A 19,258-nucleotide genomic window follows, 5' to 3' on the forward strand; every position below is an offset into this window, starting at 1 on the left:
GCAAAGCTGCCTGCGAGTTACAAAGGATGGCCCATTGTTCACCTTTTTGCATTAAATTCATATATCTTATTATCATTATATTTATGCTCACTGGAAGACGAAGGCCTTTCCCAGCGATCTCCAATTACCCTTGTTATGCGCCTCTGACACCATCATAGGCCTGCAAGTTTCCTAATTTCATCACACCCTCTCATTGCTGCTCTTGGCACCAATTTTGTAACTCTCATTGTCAATCCGTTATCTGCACTACAGATTTCATACTCTGCCCAACCCTATTCCTTCCTCTCCATGTGAACTAGAACAGGGCCACCCTCATTTTCGCTCTAGTCCACGCCTTACCAAATTTAGGCCTTGACAAATACAATCTCTTTTGTCGAAGCCCTGACATTGGACTGAACGTTTTCCTCTTGTTCCTCTCTCATGGTTCCTTTATTCCTAATCTTCATTGAACCGACTGCAGTCTTGGCTACCTACACTTTTAATCTTATTCCCTGTAGGTGCCACTAAAGAAGTGGAACGCATTTACGAAAATGTTTCATTTATGAACTGGAAACTGTGTATAAGGAGCGTCCTTGATAGTCGGCTCCTTGTTAGGTGTACATTTTCGTTACTGTACCTGATATCCCATCTATTATAACTCCACATGACTTTTACTAACCAAGTCGAACATCTTAACCTCGTCACACATAAATTTCACCAACTAAATGAAATATACTTTTTTAAATGTTCCCTTTAGGGGAAATTATAAGGAACAAGATCATGAGTGTTGAATCTTATCACAGGCGCGACGGAAGCACTGCCACCGGAACAATCGGTGCTCCCATTCCGGTGCTCAGCTAGTAAAGAAAGCCGTTGCGAGGGACTCTCTCTCTCGAGTTTCCCGGTGCGCCTGCGGCCATAGGCCTGTTTGGCGTTGAAGCCAACCACGTAGCTCCCCCGCACCTGTTGAAGTGCCGAGTAGGCGCGCGTACGTGATGAGAAAGCCCGGGTGTTTACTTCCGAGAGCCTGGCGCCAGGCGTCGTAGACGTCGCTGCTTCTTCCGCACTTCACGCCAGCCACGATCCAAGCATCACGACGAGACTTCCGGCTCACTTTCGTGAAATGTAACATTCGACCCAATCTCTCAGCGAAGACGCCATCGCATGCGCGCCGCGTTCGCTCTCGCACCGTTGAAGTTCGCGAGAGAAAAAGAAAGATGCAAGCGCTTTGGAGACCAAGGATAAGAAAGCGAACAGAATAGAGTGAGTATGGAAAGCAAGCAGGTGCAGGGATGCATACCCATTCTATAGGGAGGACGATGCTGCAGATTTCAGTGCTAGTGCGTAGGCGGCGGCGGCCTGGGGCTCAGGAGGCGTCGTGGCTCAAGCGGCGTTGGCGGGGCAGCCCCTGGTAATACAAGCGGCCAGTCGGGTTTTTCTCTCGCTTGAAGCGATTGATCTGGAGACGCTTATAAATAATTCACGCTCCGCTGTCGGAGGCGAGTGTTTGGAAGAGGAAATAGAGGCAGGCGCGACGCCTACAGAGAAGGAACAGGGCGCCGTATTCACGCACGAACACAGAACACATCGCTGGTCAGAGTTGCACAAAACAAAACTGCTCGCTCTCGTCGCTTCAATCGATTCCTATAGCACTGCATTTCTGCAAGCTTTCTTTTTTCCCTAGTGTTACTCGCGTTCAACAGGCCCCTGCTCGCGGCCAACGCGCTTTCGTAGGGTTTCTTCCATGCGTTTAAAATGAGCAAGGGTGTTTGTGATCATTGCCATGTTTATGTGCAGGGCTGCGCGTAAGGCGAGAATGACTCAAATATTTTGCTCTCTCAAAGAGGTATTCCACATACGTTTCTGGATCACATATCGCTTTCGCGGAAAACGGCTTGATTGACAATCAGTGGAATTTTCCCCGCCACACTTCTTACGCAGTTTTCATAGCATGAAATCCTGTTAGCTATATCTGTACTTCAGACATTCAAGAAGTCGGCTGAATGAATTTTATGGTATTAGTAACTTTGGAATGCTTCCTGTGTGTTTTCATGCGCGTCTGTGTGCATGCGTGTGCGCGTGTGTGTGTGAGAGAGAGAGAGATAGAGAGAAATACAAGAATATAGAAATAAATAAATCAAAGTGAACGCCGTACACACATGATGAAGCGCAGAGTATCGACACACATTGCCGCTGAGGCCTTTCGACTTCAGCAGTTGTGGTAGCGCATGTTCCCTAATAGTTAAAACACTGGCAATTTTGATGCACATTGGGATCTATTGCCATTCAACATGGCAGTCGCGGTAGACAAAGGAAATGTGAGCCAAAATAAAAGGATTAAAATCTAGTGTCCCAGAAATTTTATGTGTGTTTCTGCACCATCTGCACTGACTGAGTACCGCTGGAGAGCATAGGGTAGGCGAGGTATAGACGCCTCTGTCGTAACCAACTCGAGCCCGCAGGCTCTCGTAGGATGAGACGAATGGTAACATTACTCACTACACGTGACAGGTAGCGTTGTTATGACCGTAGTTTGCATCCGTACTATCATCGCGTCAAATAAAACAAGGGAGTCTGCTGGGTAAATAAAGCTACAGCAGTGTGGGTTCTCTACGAATGGGAGCGAACGTATCATCCCGCATTTACAGCGGGACAGTGGCGTTACTTATACTGCGAGTGTCCCTTTAAACACACATAGGTTTACGGAATGAGTACTGGTGAAACAGGAAAGTGTGCATTGCAGCCGCGCGTTTTACCAATATGTAGCGTGTTTGTCCAATATGCAGTTTGACTTGCGCTGTGCGCAGGAAATGAGGGGAAAGCAGACTCGCGATACCCAAGACAGTACGTTTCCAGGAGGGCGTTAGTTCTTTAAAACGGAATTAAAAAAAACAGAAAGATTACGTAATTCAAACGCTACTGTAAAAGTTTGTTTGCTTTACCAATGCTGAAAGAGCTACAATTGTTCGGCAGAAAGTGTAGGAGCATGAAAGAAAGCGAAGCGTACAAAAGAGCAAGTTTTAAGTTTCCTCGTGGAAGAGGGCTCGAGAGAGATGCAGTCGAGACAGTTTATCCGACTGGTGAGTTTCTGAACCATGTCTTCTTTCTTTCTTTCTTTCTTTCACCCCCTTCCTTTTCGCTAACACCTTATTTTTCTCGTCCGCTTTTCTAACCTTTCACTCGAGTGACGGGGAGAAGTTGTCAGACCCGCACGGGCAATTCAAATGCGCCGACGTGCTCGCCGCGCGCTCCTAAAAGCGCACGCACTCGGCAGCGCAGCTCACGAGGCCCGCGCTCGCGTTTCCTCTGCAGTCGCGACTCGCAGAATTGAGTCGGCGCCCCGAGCAGCGAGCACGTCGCCGCGCCCATCTCGGGTCACGGCCGCCGCAACCGTCAAAGACGTGACTGCCGCCAGCATCAAAACCTCCTTCCCCCGCGGACTCGCCTCGGATAGTCTGTGGCTTGGCTCGGCCAGCGGCGGTTGCCCGAGCCGCACACGCGGGTTGGGGAAGAAAGGGGAGTGCGGGGGAACACGAAGTAGCGCGAAAAGGTGGAAGCACGTATTTACGATCTTGGGCCAGCCCTTCCGACCGACCGACCGACGGTCTGCCGGCGTATACGTGCAGCAGGCTTTTTTATGGCGCTTCCGCTGCCTTTTGCCGCGCTCTTGTCGCTAATGCTCTCTCGTCGCTTTCACTCCCCCCCCCCCCCCCCCCGCCCGCTTATACGAGCTCTTAATTCCTCCCGTTAGCGCCGCCGTGCCGGCGAAACGCCGAGGCCCTGCTGTGGAGCGTGATCTCCTCCTTCCTTATACTCGAGCGACGTGGCGGCCTCTGCTGCGAGTCGACGCAGTCGGAGTTTACGACTTGCGGCGCCTCGCTAAGGTTGAAAACGTTTGATCGAACCACCTGCGATGTAGTTCTGTCGCCTCTCGGCGGCCCCAGGCAGCAAAGTGCGATGGTTAGAGTCGTCTACCCGGTGGGGCGGGTGCTAGTAAAGATCAACGAGATTACCTGGCTCCCAATTGACCCCTTTGTCCTAAAATCACTCACATCCACGTTATTTTGACCGGAATTTACCTGCGCGTTCGATTAGCAGCTTTGGCGCTGTTGACTTTATGTATATCCCAATCGTAATCCCTTTGCCGTGCTGATCTCTCCACGAAACACGTCTTTGATGGTCTCCACGTTGCTTTGTCACGATAATCGACACGAAGGAACCGTTCCGAAGGAGGCGGGGCACAGTGATACTTGTCTCATAATCACCTCTTTTGTGGTTCCGATAGTGGTGCAGGGGCTCAAATATTTTATTTTTAATTCTCCTAATCTTATCAAATAAGGTAGCATTTACTGATACTGATGTGCCAGAGCCAGCCGAAGAGAGCGCGCGGTAATTCGATAATTATCGCTTTTTTTTTGCTTCTTTTCTAATGTAAACAAATGGGAATGTAGGCTTCTTACAACCGGTTATCTCATGATCTCGTTTTCATTCTTAAGTTTTGTGACGCCACGTTCATTTGTTAGCGTAATGTTTCTAAAGGAAAAGAAAAAATCAATTATCGATACCGATTTCAAATTGTGTTCTTTCTTTTTTTTTTGTATGTGCGTGTGCCTTCCATACCTTGCCGTCCCAAAAACCTCGAATCAATTTTTATGTTTTTTTGGTGTGACCCGCCGTAAATAATAACGTTTATTATCGAATCGGCTATACTAAACCAAACCCAGACTTGGTCGATTAACTTGTATAAAATCTCAAATCTTCTCTACACTCTCAATTTACCGACAGAGCCAATGTTAGGGAGCATTATCGACCGCTCAGCGATTGTTTTCCAGTAAGGGGACTGCGAATCACAAAAAAAGAAAAGAACACGACGCATGGATATATAATAGTCCGAATCAAAAACTGCCTACGCAGGTATTTCTTCTACACGTTGAGCTAGCGTAACGAAAGGCTTTCGTTCGTTCTCTACGATGACATTTCTTTCCTTTTTTTGACGCTAAGGCCAGTCTCATAAAAATTCGTCAGATACTTCAGTTTATTACATGCTCAAGTCGCATTTCCATTATTTTTGGGAGGACAACAAAATATATTGAGGAAAAGGAAAGCAGGAGAGCTCAAGCGTTTAAAAGAAATTGACAGAAGCTGGTTCGCTGAAGCGCGAAGCAAATTATGGGACGCTGGGCCAAGGAGAGATCAACCGAGAGTCAACGCTCTCTGCAGCGTCCGCTCTTCACAGCTTTTGTCTTCAGACCTCCTGAATTTTTCTTCTATCTTTTATTTTTCCTTATCATCTCTTTCGAGCCTAAAATCTATGTGGGCGCCTGGATGCTTACCGAGCATTCGCTTCCGAAGCGAAAGCTGCTGCTGCGTTCTGTTAAGTCAGGGACTCGGCCTGCGATGTGCGCGTTGTGCTTTGTTTGTCTCGCCGGGTGTGTTTGTTTATGGGATTGAAATAAGCGAAAAAAATAAAGCAAAGGTATGGAGAGCATAGAGTGTTAGTTTTTCGTCCCCAAGCATAGCTCTTTCTCTCTCTCTCTCTCTCGAGTTTGCAAAATGTCGCTGCCGTCGCTCGTCTTGCTTGCTCTCTTTTAGTCCACTGAAAGGTACACAAGACACGCACCGAAGAAGACCGTCGCGCGAACACAGTAGTAAGTACGACGAACACTGACTGCCAAATGAGCTCAGCCATCCGCAAAACAGCGATCATTCATCCGTTCCGGCAGCGAAGTGACGAAAAAGTAGAGTGAAGGTGACAAGAAATAAAGGCGAGGGGTGAAGTATATATATAGAGCGAGAGCAAGGGAAGCATAGGAAGTAGCCGGCACTGCAAAGCCAGAAACAGAAGTGAACACACAGAAAGTAAGAACTAAGATGTGAACCGCTGAGGAGGAAATTCCAAGAGGGAGGGTGACGGAGGGGGCAGGGTAAGGGTGAGGGCGGCCATCGTTGGCTTCGTCTGTTTCCGCTCCAATGACCCTCCCGGGCAGGCTTTGGCTTCACCGTTATACTCCGCGCTGCCGGCTTGGCGAGTGGCACTGCGCAGATTGGCTCGGATGGGTGCTGGCTTGATTTGGGCTTAGGCTGCATCACGCGCCGCGAAGCGCCGCCCGGAACGGACGAGGTGGTCCTCGGAGGAGCGACGCAGAAGTAGGATGGGAACTGGAAGGTCGGCAAGACTTTAGGGAAGGCGCGGTTAGACTGGGGAAGAGGGGAATTGGGGAGGAGGAAGGCGTCGTGGCCCGGTTTGGGAATGGGGTGGGTGGGAGGGGGGGGGGGGCGAGAAAAAGCGGGTGTCAGTAGGGGGATCTGTTTGCTCCGAGCTTCTTCCCCCGACAGTTTCTTTCCAGTCGTTTCGGTTGCGTGCGTTGGAAGCCTCTGCGACGAAAGTTGCTTCGCACCCGAGCTTGGCTTGAGAGCAGCGAGTCAGCAAAGTCCCTGCGCAGCGCGCGAAGGAGCGCTCCAGCGCGTCTGTGTGCACAGACAACGGACGCGTGAAGAAAGCTCGGCTTCGTTCCTGGCTTGCTTTTTCTTTTACTTTCTTTATGTTATTTTGTTGTCGAGGTTCTAGCATTGCGCGCGAGAAGCCGAGAAACGCTCCGCCAGTGCGCATCGCGCCGCCATTCGCGGAGCTCGCAAAGGAATAATCGCCTTTTTCGCTGACTCATTCGAGAAGCCACTTAAACGAGCTAAGTAAAGCGGACGAGAAGAGCGCTCAAGTTTGAACGACGGCATTCTTTATTTCGCCGCTTTTATACTCGAAGCACGAAAGAAGAGAAAAAACTCTTTCGCCGCGGGGCTATCGTCGTGCTGACTGCGCGAAAATCGGCCTCCCAGTTTTTATTTATTCACTTGATTTTAGTCGTGGCTTAGCTCCTTGATTACCTATTTTCGCTCGTCAACGCGGAAAAGTTCGGCGGCACTTTCGTGTAGAGGATGAATAAATAACTCTGGCTGCACAAGTTCCGTGAGGCAATAGGAGGAGCAAACGGAACTAGAAGAAGGAAGAAAATGAAAGACAAAGCACATAAAACCGCGGAACGCTGCGAAAATTAGGGCAAGCAGAACTGAAAAGCGGTGCTCCGCTTGCGTTGGCTCGACTCTTTTTCTTATTTATAAGTTATCGACAATCAGAAGTGACCAACGGCAGCGGTCGAAGAAGATTATTTTCATTTCGCAAACCCGTCAGTGTGCGCAGTTGCGAAATGAGGCGAGGTTAAGCCTCGTAGCCTTTGCGAGCGGCGAGTCGAACGCGAAAGTACCGTCGTCGCTTCCTATACAGGACTCCCTTCTGTGAACTCCTCCGAGCGACGTGAACGAAAATCGCCTCGTCAGCGTACACAGACCAATCGAACGCTCTAATGAAAGCCCTCTCCGGAGTCACTTCAGCCCCTTTTCTCTGTCCTTCCACGAGAACGCTGTGTGCTGTGTATACCTCCAAGATATGTGTGGATTTTTATGAGTTGTGGTTGACGCCTTCTTCGGAGCACAGAATAAGTCTTCTTATTCTCTTTTGACAGGCTAAAGCTGACGCCAGACTGGTAAAACAAACGAGTGACGAAAGAAAGAAAGAAAGAAAGAAAGAAAGAAAGAAAGAAAGAAAGAAAGAAAGAAAGAAAGAAAGAAAGAAAGAAAGAAAGAAAGAAAGAAAGAAAGAAAGAAGGGAATAGACCTGGGAACCAGGCAAGGCAGCGAGAACGGAACGGCGTATAACGTTGCCGAAAGAAGAAAATCTGCTTGAACGTGAGTTTGAGGAGCTTAGCGGAATTCAAAACCAAGGCACGGAGCCTGCTCGGAAAGAGCTCGACAGCTCGCTAAATAATCAAATAAGCATCGCCAAAGCCGGAAAAAAAACTCGCGGTAGGCACTCTGAACGCGAGATGGTCCCGGAAAGAAATATACGCAGCGAGACTGAAAACGAACACCTTATGTAAACGCGTATAAATTTTAATGAAGAAGAAGAAAAAAAAGAAGCTTGCCATTCTGTCGAAACGCACACTTGGGCTGCGTCGCGGCGTTTCGCTTTCTGCTTGCGCCTCGTCTTCCACACTCGAGCAACTGAGGCTCTCTTCCTTTCTTTTTTTTTTTTTCTTTTTTGCGCCTGGAAACGTAGGTGTGCCTGTCGGGGCGAGGCATGTATTTTTGATTGGACCGTTGCAGCGACAGAATGTTCCCCCTCGCCAACGGTAAGCCGCGTTCCCTTAATCCGCCGCAATAGACCACTTGATCGCCTTCCTTTTTTTTTTTTTGGCCCCGTCTCCCCCGTGAGCGTTCTTTTTTTCCCGTCCCGGGCGACCGCTTGCGCTATCGCAGTAGGTGCTTTTCGCTTCCCGCCTTTGTCGTGCGCCTAGGTTGCCGACCCCTCTTTCTCTCTCTTTCTTTCTCTCACACTGTCTTTCGTTCGCCCTTCATTCGTTGTGCCCGAAGGGGTGAGTTTACTATCGAGACAGTTAGATATTGCTTTGCGCCGAAGCTCATTTTAAGCCTCTTTATGCAGTCAGTACGACTGCATTAACGACAAAACTTTATGGAGTTTCGCTTCTCATGAGAAAAGAAAAAGAAAAAAAGTCAATTGACGCGGACTGGCTTTTAAATTTTAATGAAATCAGGCTTATTAGATAGCTCTTGCGTTACATACCGCGATTCTGTCGCATCAACTGGGTTATCTAACGAGACGGGCATTTGAAAGACAAATTCCAAGTTGGTATTAGCCAAATAGGAAAATCTCGCTAATTAGCTTTGTGGCTGGTCAATACGAAGTTCACGTTTCAGATGCGGAATCTGAGCCGAGAACTACTGAATTAATATTCATCTTGCAGAAATTCCGGGCTCAGACGCATTTTCGAGAAATACGTCCATAAGATATGTGGCAGAATGTGCTAACGTTCCAGTTAATGCTTATGAGTACTTGGAACTGCCTATCGTGTAGCTCTCTGAATGCCGACGCAAGGAGCGGGCATACCTCTATGGGACGTAAGGTTTAATGCCATCAGCATTTAAAAAGAAGAGACGACACGAGCGGTAATGTTTTTTTTTTTTCCTTTGAGATATATAGAAGAAATTTAAACTACTGGAGACACCTTGGGGACCATTCGCGCATCGTCCGAGTAAAGTGAAAAGCTTGTTCTGCGAAGTACACCACCTAATGCAGAAACTTGTGTTACTCGGAAATATTATACAATAGACAGAGGATTGTCCATTATGGAGGGAACCATCGCACATTCAAAACAACACGGAGAGAATTCTTATGACGTAATTCATGGCCACACCATCACCAGTTCTAGAAACCAAACATTAGGTATCACTTTGAAATGGAGCAGCCGTTATGAATTTCTATCCGCAACACCACAAGCTAACAAAATATTAGCGTTTTTTTAATCACCTTCTTGTAATGAAGTCCGCTTTATTCTTCCAAAGCTCAGCAATGGAAAATTTGTCCAATATATTAGACAAGAATAATTTTGGGAACGACTACTTCGAAAGTAGAAATTACCAACATAAAACCAGTTCTGGGCTAACATGAATCTCCTCACCTCTATTCAGTGAATTCGAAGTCGTTTGGCCTGTAGCATCGCCACCTGGTCCCAAGATGGCGGGGGGAGAATAACCTGCGTGTTCTCGGGCGTCTTTGCAGAGGCGTGACTACTTGCATGCATTTTCACGTCTATCTTCGCTTGCGTAAAGGCGCTCCTAAAAATTTGTTGCCAGTGATGAGAACACGCAGAACCCGCAAGAACCTCGGCGACTGCCTTATGCTACACGCGCTACAATGTCTATACCGGGCGCGTGTTTGTCGAGTCAACTCGTGGCTTTTATGCGGAGTCGCTATTTGTGCGGTCGCTGTGCAGAATCAGAAACCTGCCAGCGGGGTCATCGACGGTAGTGGCAGCTGCGCGGAGAAGAGCTCTTTCTTTAACAAGCCGTGCGTTCTCCGTGCGATACCCTACTACGGCAAATAATAGGAGAGGAGGAGTAGGAGGATGCGGAAAGAAGAGAGAAAATTGGTTTCACGCTCCTTTGCGTCTTTCCTCCGCGCGCGTGGAAAAGATGGAGTCTGTTGCCGCGGCCCGTGACTGGGATTCCGCCCAAACGGTGTAGCGTGTATAGCGGGCCCCCGTCCCGGGCCCGGCGCTTGTTTCTCGTGCGCGCGGTTGGGGCCGCACACTTCGATCCGCGCGGGGGGAGCTTATAACGACGTCGATGCGGTTCGTCCACGTTTAAATCCGATCGCTCCAATTTCGCGTCCTCTCTCTCTCTCTCTACCACCCCTCCTCCCGCTGCCTCCGTAGATACGGCGATGCTCTTCCGCCGAGTTGTCTTCCAGCGCGTTGCTCCTCGCATCGGACGCAATCTCCTCGATGTTCGTTTTTCTTTTTTATTTGTTATTATTTCTCCATATCGTTCGGCGCGCAATTCATGTGAGGAAGAAATTTTTTCCGAGTGGTATCGAGCGTTGCCTTCGGAAATAAAGATACGGTGGGTTACAAAGCACGGAGCGGTCTCGAAGCTGCGTCGTTGCATTGCTCAGCTTCATTGGGGTTTGCGAAATTCAGAATGGTCCCGTGGCGTTTCTGCTCTTTTTTCGGCGGGATTCCGAGGGATTGGGGCGCGGGTTTGTATCGAAAGGTCGCCGCATGAAACCCGATGCCCGAGACAGATACTTTATACTCGGGGTTTCTCTCGTTACATTTTTTTTCTCCTTTAGCTGATATGAAACTGAGCTCATCGCGGAGCAAAAGAAGCTTCCGCTGACGGCAATTTTAGTGATGTGACATCTGTGCGTAATGATCGCAATACAAACAAATACAAAAGCAGCAGCAGCAATGCGTTTCTCTCGAAAGCAAAACTCCGTATCTCTCCATAGAAGAGGCATATAAGTAAGGCCTATCTTATAGCATTCAGAAAAATAGCCTAGAACGAGAAGTTATGCATGGTAGAGTTCCTACATTTGGGTGTCTGCATCTTCTTTTTATGAGGTGACTTACATGCGACATGAACATTGTTGTAGCCAGATTTGGTCAGTTGATCCTAAGGTATCGAAGGCGATTAGAATTCGTTTCGAAAAAGCTCATGTTTCACGTTTTTTTTTTTTAGGATTGAAGCTGTCTATTTATTTGAATGGTGAACCACTTGGTGACTCCAATCTCCTTATCGCGAACAATGCCTCCTGTCATTCATTGGTCGCGGCTGAAGCGGCGCGCGTGCTTTTTCTGTAGTTTATGTTTTTCCCGCTTTTCCCCATTAACATATTCGAGGAGTCGGCCATCATAACAGAGATTTGGTATAAGGTCTATATCCGGCTCCCGCGCCGCTACGACAATCCTCTTTCCTTATCGGGGTTTTGGTAAAATCAGCATGCTAGTCTGCGTTCCCTGCAAAACGGGAGGCCTTCTAAGTAACGCAAGAAAGTTCATGCAACAGATTGGCGTGAAGAATCCACTTTTCAACGCAAGCCACGTGCGTTTTTATACAACGTATACTAACCTGCAGTTTCGTGCGATTCTCTCATAAAAGGACTAAGTTGCAGGTAGGGAACGCTTGCATAGTGGCAGTTTGACGCCGACATTGCATGCTTACGCAACACATTGGTTTTATTTCGGGGTGCTTCTCCTTGTGTTGCCGTTTCCCGGTCTGCACCTCTGGGGTAATTATGCAGGTGTTTATCACATTGCGCTGAGCGGCTTCAGGCGCGCAGCACCTGGGACCTTGCCAACTACGCAAGCACGAGTCGAGAGAAAGAGAGAGAGAGAAAACAAGGATAGGAAAGGCAGGGAGGTCAACCAGAACAGCATTCGCTTTGCTACCCTACAATGGGGGTGGGGGGAAAGGGGAAAAGAAAGAGGAAGAAAGGGAGAGAGTAAGCACTGAGTACGTGTGGGAGGGACACCATACACAAGGACACTATAAACGGTCTCTTAAGCCGGTGCACTTCAAGTAGCACTATTGCACGAATTGCTTTTCGAGCCAGTGACGGGTGTGGCCACGGTCCGAGTATCTTTGGCTCGGTGAACGGTCTCGAGTCCTGTTGGCGTAAAGTTGCCCGCAGAAAGAAGCGTTGGACATCGTAGCGAGGGCAGGTGCACAACAGGGGCTCGATGGTCTCCTCGCTCCCACAGGAGTCGTACATCGGGCTCTCGGCCGTTTCCATAGGGTAGGAGTATGCGTTCGTGAACGCCACTCCCAGCCACAAGCGACACAACAAGGTTGTTTCGCCGCGGGAAAGGCTAGGTAGCAGTTGTAGCCGTAGCGTGGGGTCCAGTTTACGTAATCTGCAATTGAAGGCAGTTGAAATCCAGAGATCTTGTGATTTCTTGCGTGCAAGTAGGCGAAGTTCCCTGGCAGCGTCCGACCTCGCCAAAGGTGTTGGACGCGTCTTGGTATCTTCGTTGGCACACCGGGCAGCCTCGTCAGCTAGGTTGTTGCCGACGATACCACAGTGAGCAAGGATCCATTGAAACATAATGTGGTGTCCTCTTTCAAGAGCATGGTGGTGCACTTCCCTGATGTCAGATATCATCTGCTCGTAAGTTATGTGACGTAATGCAGACTTGATGCTGTGAAGGGCTGCCTTAGAGTCACAAAATACGACCCATTTCTCTGTTGGCTCTTCGGTGATGTACATCATAGAAGCATGAAGAGCTGCAAATTCTGCCGATAAGTCGAGAACGCCAAGTGCTCGTACCGCCTGCTGTGCACAGTGAACCAATTGACACTCTTAAGAGTAATTTCTGTTTATAACTCACATCTTTACAACCATACGGGTGTAAGGGTGTGAGTTACAGACGAATTTGCACACTTAAGGACCGTTGCATCGGTTTTCAGTGCGCAGTGCACGCGCTCACGGTTTCACTGTCATCCCATTTTTTTTTTTTTTTGCTTTGTGACGACAGATTATTGTTTTTCTCTCAGCAAAGGAGCAACGACTCTGCTACTTAAACAGCAAGATTTGTAGCAGGCTTCGATGTCCTAGCATTACACTGTTGGACGATCTGACGCAACTTTTGTACAGTGGACATAATAACAATCGCACAAACTATCATTAAAAGTTGAGAACGTTAACAATATAACGTTTGTACTCAGCCATGCTGAGAACGTCACAGCGGCCCAGGCACTTCACCGCCTAACGGTTTCCCTCCAAATTTCCGAATCTTCTTGTTCAGTAGCGCAGGACTTCTTTGACTCTATTCCCGGAGCTCCTGGACATTTCAATGTCGAACTAAAATCCTAACTCAATTGAACATCTACTAGCACAGGGCGGATCTTCAAAAAAAAAAAAATGCTCCCACCGCTTAGTGAGGCAACCCGATCAAGGATGGAGAGCAGATGGACGGGACGTCGTTCCTGCTTGCGATGTTCTAGCTCGTGACGCCGCGTGCGGCGTAAGTTTGCGTAGAAGACCCAGGGAGTGGCATGCCGTTTACTTAGGGCCGACGTCTATTTAGAGCTCAGCAGAACCGCGTTCCCTGGACTCAAGACGGCGTCAAGACAATGGCGGGGGCTAAGGGGCGCCCTAGAAAATTAATTGGCACCGCAAGCACGGCTCACTTAACATCCAGCGCCAGCTGCGCAGCCGATGCGCGCACCGCCCGCTATGCCATTGGAATAACGGCACGCGCCCGGCGCGTACCTCCTTCGCTTCCCCAACAAGAGTGCAAACCTACTCGAGGAGGCAGTTCAAGCTTCTCTGCCGAATCCTGGGAGGTTCAAATGAATCCGCGGAGACGCGGTGGACAAGAAGCGCGGGGCCTTCCTAAGCCGTCGAACCACTTGAGCCTTTTTCAGAGTAAGCTCTCGAAAGTTTTCTCTGCGCGCCTATACTTTCCCTCGCGTTGCCATGGTAACTGGGGACAATGCATTGCGCCATCTGTCTCCGGCGGCTGCTACCTCTCGTGGTTCGTCGTTGTGGCTCTATTAGAGTTCGCGAACAAGTAGGCTTCTCCGGACGCTTCAGTTCCGGATGCCGGTAGTCATAACGACAGCGATAAATTTACGCAGCGAGGCCGCATCAAGCGATGCGTCACCGGTTTCGAGATCGGATCCTCTATTGTGAACATATGATGAGCTGTACATAAAGCTAATTGAAATATTGATCTGAGATTGGTCATCGCAGAACAGCTTACGCGGGTTTTCGGGATGGCAAGAAGATAGGGTAGTGTGCCTGCGGGCCTTCATGCGTGTATTTAAATCTATTATGACGTTATTCTGCGTGTGAACGCAAGTGAAAAAAATATTGAAAGAACTTATTCTCTCATTTCGAACCTCCCTTTCGTCGTTTACTTGGAATTTGCGTAAAGCAGTCTATACTGGGTCTTTCATTAGGTAACACTTGGTAACACACACACACACACACACGCACGCACGCACACGCACACACACGCACACACACACACGCACGCATACACACACAAAAGAAAAACGTAACGCCAGCACAACATTATTTGTAACCCAATTATTGAAATCTTTCTTGGCGACATTCCCTGATTTGTCTCACTTATGCTACATGAGTGGTAGTTAAATGCATGCTTCGGAGGCGCACTTGTCAATCTTAAGTGTTCATGGCACTATCAGGACCGACATCTGTTCATGATACAGCTGCTAAACTTTCGATTGTCGCATCGCCGCAACACAGGGTCTGAAACCAAGCGCAACAGCTTCGAAACTCCTATGCTCGTGAAATATGTATCGCTCACAAGTCTTCTATCATCACACGAGTCGCAAGTGGTGAACGGCCACATAAAAAAAAAAGGTAAACGAAGACAGGAAATAAAGGAAGTTATATATATATATATACTATACATATGCTCGCAAAAAACGAGCAAACTTCTCCTAGACAACAGATTTATCCCCCTACACGCTCCCTGAGTGCAGGGCCATCAGCTCTCGGCTTTTGGCGACTTCCTGCATCTCGTCAGGCGCTGGTGCCCCCCCCCCCCTCCTGCTTCTCTTTTCCGGTACGCCGATGGCGGTGAACGACAAAGAACCCCAAAGGTGCACAAGGCACATTCTCTTGCCGCAGCTCTCCGGGTTTTTTTTTTCTCTTATATTTGGTCGGCATACAATGTTGCACGCCACCCCCACCCCCCCTTCCTGGGTTCTTTTTCTTTAACCTTTATCGTCTTCTTCTGTTCTTCCCTGGTGCCAGTTTTTTTTTTTTTTCGCCCCCGCATTGTCGTACGCTTGCCGACGCGGCAAGCTGCATTGCCTGCTTCCACGGGACCCGCCCGGTTACAAAGGCTGCGCATTCCGTATCTTCCGGGCTTGTTCCGGCGGCACAGCGCTGCTGCAGCTCCGGGGGATTGCATCTTTCCTGCACGCAAATCAGTTTCCTATTCCCCGACGAGCGAGTCACAATGCGAGCCTGCATCGACTCCGAGCTTACCGCGCCCGCACACACCGAGGCTTCTCCGAGGCCTTGACAAAAGCGAGAAAAACAAGTAGCAAGCAGCGAGGTAGAACAGGAATATAAAGAAAGGGGTCGACCCTTCTGCCCCTGAGTGTCTGGGGGATATCGATGGTGCTGCGTCGCAGCGTACAGGCCTCACCTGAAGGGGCCCCGGTCTTTATAAATATCGGCTTTGCGTGTCCGTGAAAAGGACGCAATCTATCTCGCTACTGGCTTTCTCTTATTTTTTTTCCTAGTGTGACTTGCGTTTGCAGGCGACTCGCTCGGCTCGTATTCGTCACGGTCACTCTGGCGAACCAATGTGGCGCTGCGCGTCCGAATTGGTCCGAACGCAGCAACGGTTGCGTTGGCCCACCCACGGCCCATCATTCGCAGGCAGTGCCGGATTTGGACGCGCGCGGTGGTCCGTTAGGTTCTGTGCTTCCTTGCGCTTGCGTCTCCTCGATACGCAGCATTCTTTATCGGTGACAAGTAATGTACCGGATTTATCACGCCCAATAGTGGGAACACGCTTCGTTGCTGCTAGAACGCCCTTCGTATCGGCTGACTTCGAGGCAATATGTTCGTGGAGATCGGTAGCAATTTCCTTTACAAAATGCAGGGGAAGGCGGATTTCAGCATGGCGTCTGTGACATTTTGCTTATACAAGCCCGACATTCATCTTGGTGCCGCAGCGACAAGAACAGTATTGTCGCGTTTGCTACTTTTCGCTTGACTATCGTTCAGCATTGTTTTACGTTTCCATCTTTGTATCCACTGCTACTGATAAGGCTCAGTTTCACAACTAGATATCAAACACGTGCTCTAGTCTTTAAAAACCATGGGGGTGTTGGGTGCCGCGATTAGTTACCGCGAAGCTTCATTACGCCATCCGGAATTCAGATTTACATTTTCTGGCAGTCGTCATGATATGATGAACCCATATTATGTTTAGTGCAGCATACGAAGGCGCTTCCTACCGATATCAACTTACCCGTGCGTTACTTCAGCCAACTCCATCTATTGCCTCCGAAATTTTTTTTATCACACAATCGAATACACTGCCGTCCTCGAATGCGTGTCCCTTTCCTTGGCAACCATTCTGTTACTGTGACAGTGCGACGATTACCGGTTCTGCATATTACATGGCTTCACCAACTCCATTTCATCCTCTTAACGTCACTGTTAATGTCTCCCTCGGGATCAAATCGACTGCACCACTTTGCTCTCGAATTCACACCACCATCTTAGCAGCAACCATTTTATGTTGAATCAGCCCTGGCACGGCCCTTACGTACTGCTCAAGCTATTCGGCTATCTTCCAAGCTCGAATGCTGTAGTCATTCGCAGCTTACGTGCCCTAAGTGCGCAGGGATTGAGCGCAGAATTCAGCGCGACTGCCAGAATATCTGTAGCCGGGCTTACATAGCTCGAAACGTGGTTTTACGTACAACGTGTGCACTCCGATCAATCGTTGCAGTCCTGTCCTGCGTTAATTTATGGCACGTGTTATAATATGCTATAGTAAATGTAACTTCAAAAACTCACATCACGCAGGTTACCCTGATGCTCCAGTAAGCTGCTTGTCCCCTGCACCAAAATGCCGTAACCCAGCTTGGAGGGTTGTTCCTTCTTTTTCTCTTTGCAGAAGTTTACGAAAATTCCAGCGCTCACAAAAGTAATTTCTGTCTTCGACATCTCACTAACATATCACATCATCACAAACTATGTATATCATAGGAAATATTCCCTGTCAATTCGATAGCTTGTATTTGAATAAAACGGTTAGGCATAGGTGTTCTATGCATGTTGGTACCGATAAGTTTCCAACATGCATAGAAACGATAAATGTAAAGTGTATGCTGTGTTCTAAAGCCAAAATCTTCTTTTCGTTTTTTTTTGTTTTTTGACAATGTCAACTTGATGTGCCAGAAATGTTGCGTGTAAGCTAACGAAATGTTTACGCTTATTCTTTTTTTTTTTTTCAGCGGGCATTCCACTCAGGGTCTCATTCGCTCCCCCAATCCTGAGGTTCCTTCTAACGTAAGTGTCATTCTATTTTCATACATTATTGTCAATGCACATTTCCAGATGCTCCTATGCGCATCCCTATTGCGACGTTCGCTTACAGCCTTTGATGCATATAGACATATAATCGATATAAATTAATAACATCAATACTGCTACAGCAGTTAACAGCTCGAAGCATTCGCCGGCTGTTTCCGTCTGACCGTCCGCCGTACCTCTCCCTACGCCACCGTATCCGTCATCGAGCGACACCCTCACCTCAACACTTCCACAGCCTCAACTCTACGCTCGCCGCTTCGCAAAAATACTGAAATAACGTAGTTGGTGTCTTGGTTCATATATCCCCAAAACGTTTCAACATCCATCTGGGGATCGAACTTGCGCTTCTACGGCAATGGGAAGTTGGGAGTCCCATTAGGTAACCACTGGGGAGCCACGCCAATTTTGCGTGTGGTTGGTTTTTGAATAGTTTCGTGCGCGCAACAAATGCTCTGGTAGCGGCGGCGTCTGAGCGTGCATCTCGGAGTCCCCAATGGGCAGTGCTACGGCGGACGAAGACGACGCTACACTCGCCTCGCGAAGCGCATTTATTCAAATGACGGCCGCGTTCACTGCGCAGGAGAAACTAGGACCGCAGTAGAAGAGTGACTGGACTTTATTGATATTATGATTCGGTGATGACTTTTATTTTTAATGCTTTTAAGTTAATTCTGTTGTTTTTTAAATCTCAATGTCAAAAGGAGTCGCCGGAGCCTATTAAAAGCGACATCACCAAAGTACCATGTATTAAAAAAAGGATGTAGGAGAAATTTCACACACACACAAACGCCCTGCACTACTCGGAATTGTACTTACAGGTTCTCTCCCCACTTAATATGAATTGGCTGTTCCTTACCTTGACAGGAACACGACAGATATCTCTCTATATGTAGTGATCTTATGTAAAGCAAACGTTTCGGTTGTCGCTTCTGTAGCCACAAATGTGAGGTTGAAATCCGCTTTTCAAAAATAGCAACCGCTCTAATGCAAGGTCATCAAGCAGACCTCAAAATGGGTTTATCAGTTACAGACAAAAAAAAAAGAAAAGGAGAATGCCTCAACATTAGTGTTCCGTTTAAAAGTGCTTTCCGGCTAATATGTAAATGACTCACTATACGTTCGCTAATTTTCCGCATTCGGAGGCGTAAGGAAAGAAAGGAAACGCCGTCTCGCTAATTCTAGTGCACCTTCGGCAAAGCCACGCGCCAGCCACGAGAAGAAGACGCCAACGACCCGGCGCCGGGTCGTTCGACGTACAACCTTCGCCGTTTCTCGGAGAATCACGCCGTTGCAATTTCGATTTGCTCGGATGCAACGGAATAGTAGTAGGTATACGAGTGGGTGTGCCACCCCGATCGCGTCGCCGTCTTTCCCGCAAGGGCGCGCGCACGCATCTCTTCCCTGAACTCGCAAAAAAAAAACATTAAAAAACGGGCCTCGCGCTTTCGATTGCTTCTACCGTCCGCAGTGCGTCCATGGTGCAAGTAGGAGTGCTACTCTGGCGGGGTCTCTCTCTCTTCGGAAGGTTTCTAATGATTGCCTGAATGGGCAGTTCATTTTGGTGCCATTCAAGCGGGGGACCACCCCTCGGCGCAGGGCCCGGCGTCTAGTCCGGCGTCCATTGATGGCACGGAAGAAAGACTCACCGTCCCGACGACGACCTCCGCGGCCGAGAACCCATTTTCACCGCGGGGTACAAGGTTTCCCTCCACGGCTCCCCACTTCCCCATTCTCGCGTCCCTGGCCGTTCTGATTGCCGCATTTAGTTTGCCTCGCTTGAGTTCTTCTATATCTTTCACTACGCCGTTCGTTTCTTCCTGGCAAAAAAAGAAA

General features: G+C 48.6%; 1 protein-coding gene across 8 annotated transcripts in view; it reads left to right on the top strand.

The window, feature by feature from the left end:
* The window catches only part of GluClalpha (glycine receptor alpha 1), a 689,081-nt gene that overhangs the window by 415,376 nt on the left and 254,447 nt on the right, over positions 1-19,258 (top strand). For all 8 annotated transcript variants that reach the window (XM_070537219.1, XM_070537220.1, XM_065430835.1 and 5 more), the window contains one exon: positions 17,347-17,401. The gene's annotated coding sequence lies outside the window, so the exon portion shown is untranslated. The remainder of the gene's footprint in view (positions 1-17,346; positions 17,402-19,258) is intronic.

This window comes from Dermacentor albipictus, chromosome 4 (genome assembly GCF_038994185.2).
Source record: "Dermacentor albipictus isolate Rhodes 1998 colony chromosome 4, USDA_Dalb.pri_finalv2, whole genome shotgun sequence".
Classification (NCBI taxonomy): Eukaryota; Metazoa; Arthropoda; class Arachnida; order Ixodida; family Ixodidae; genus Dermacentor; species Dermacentor albipictus.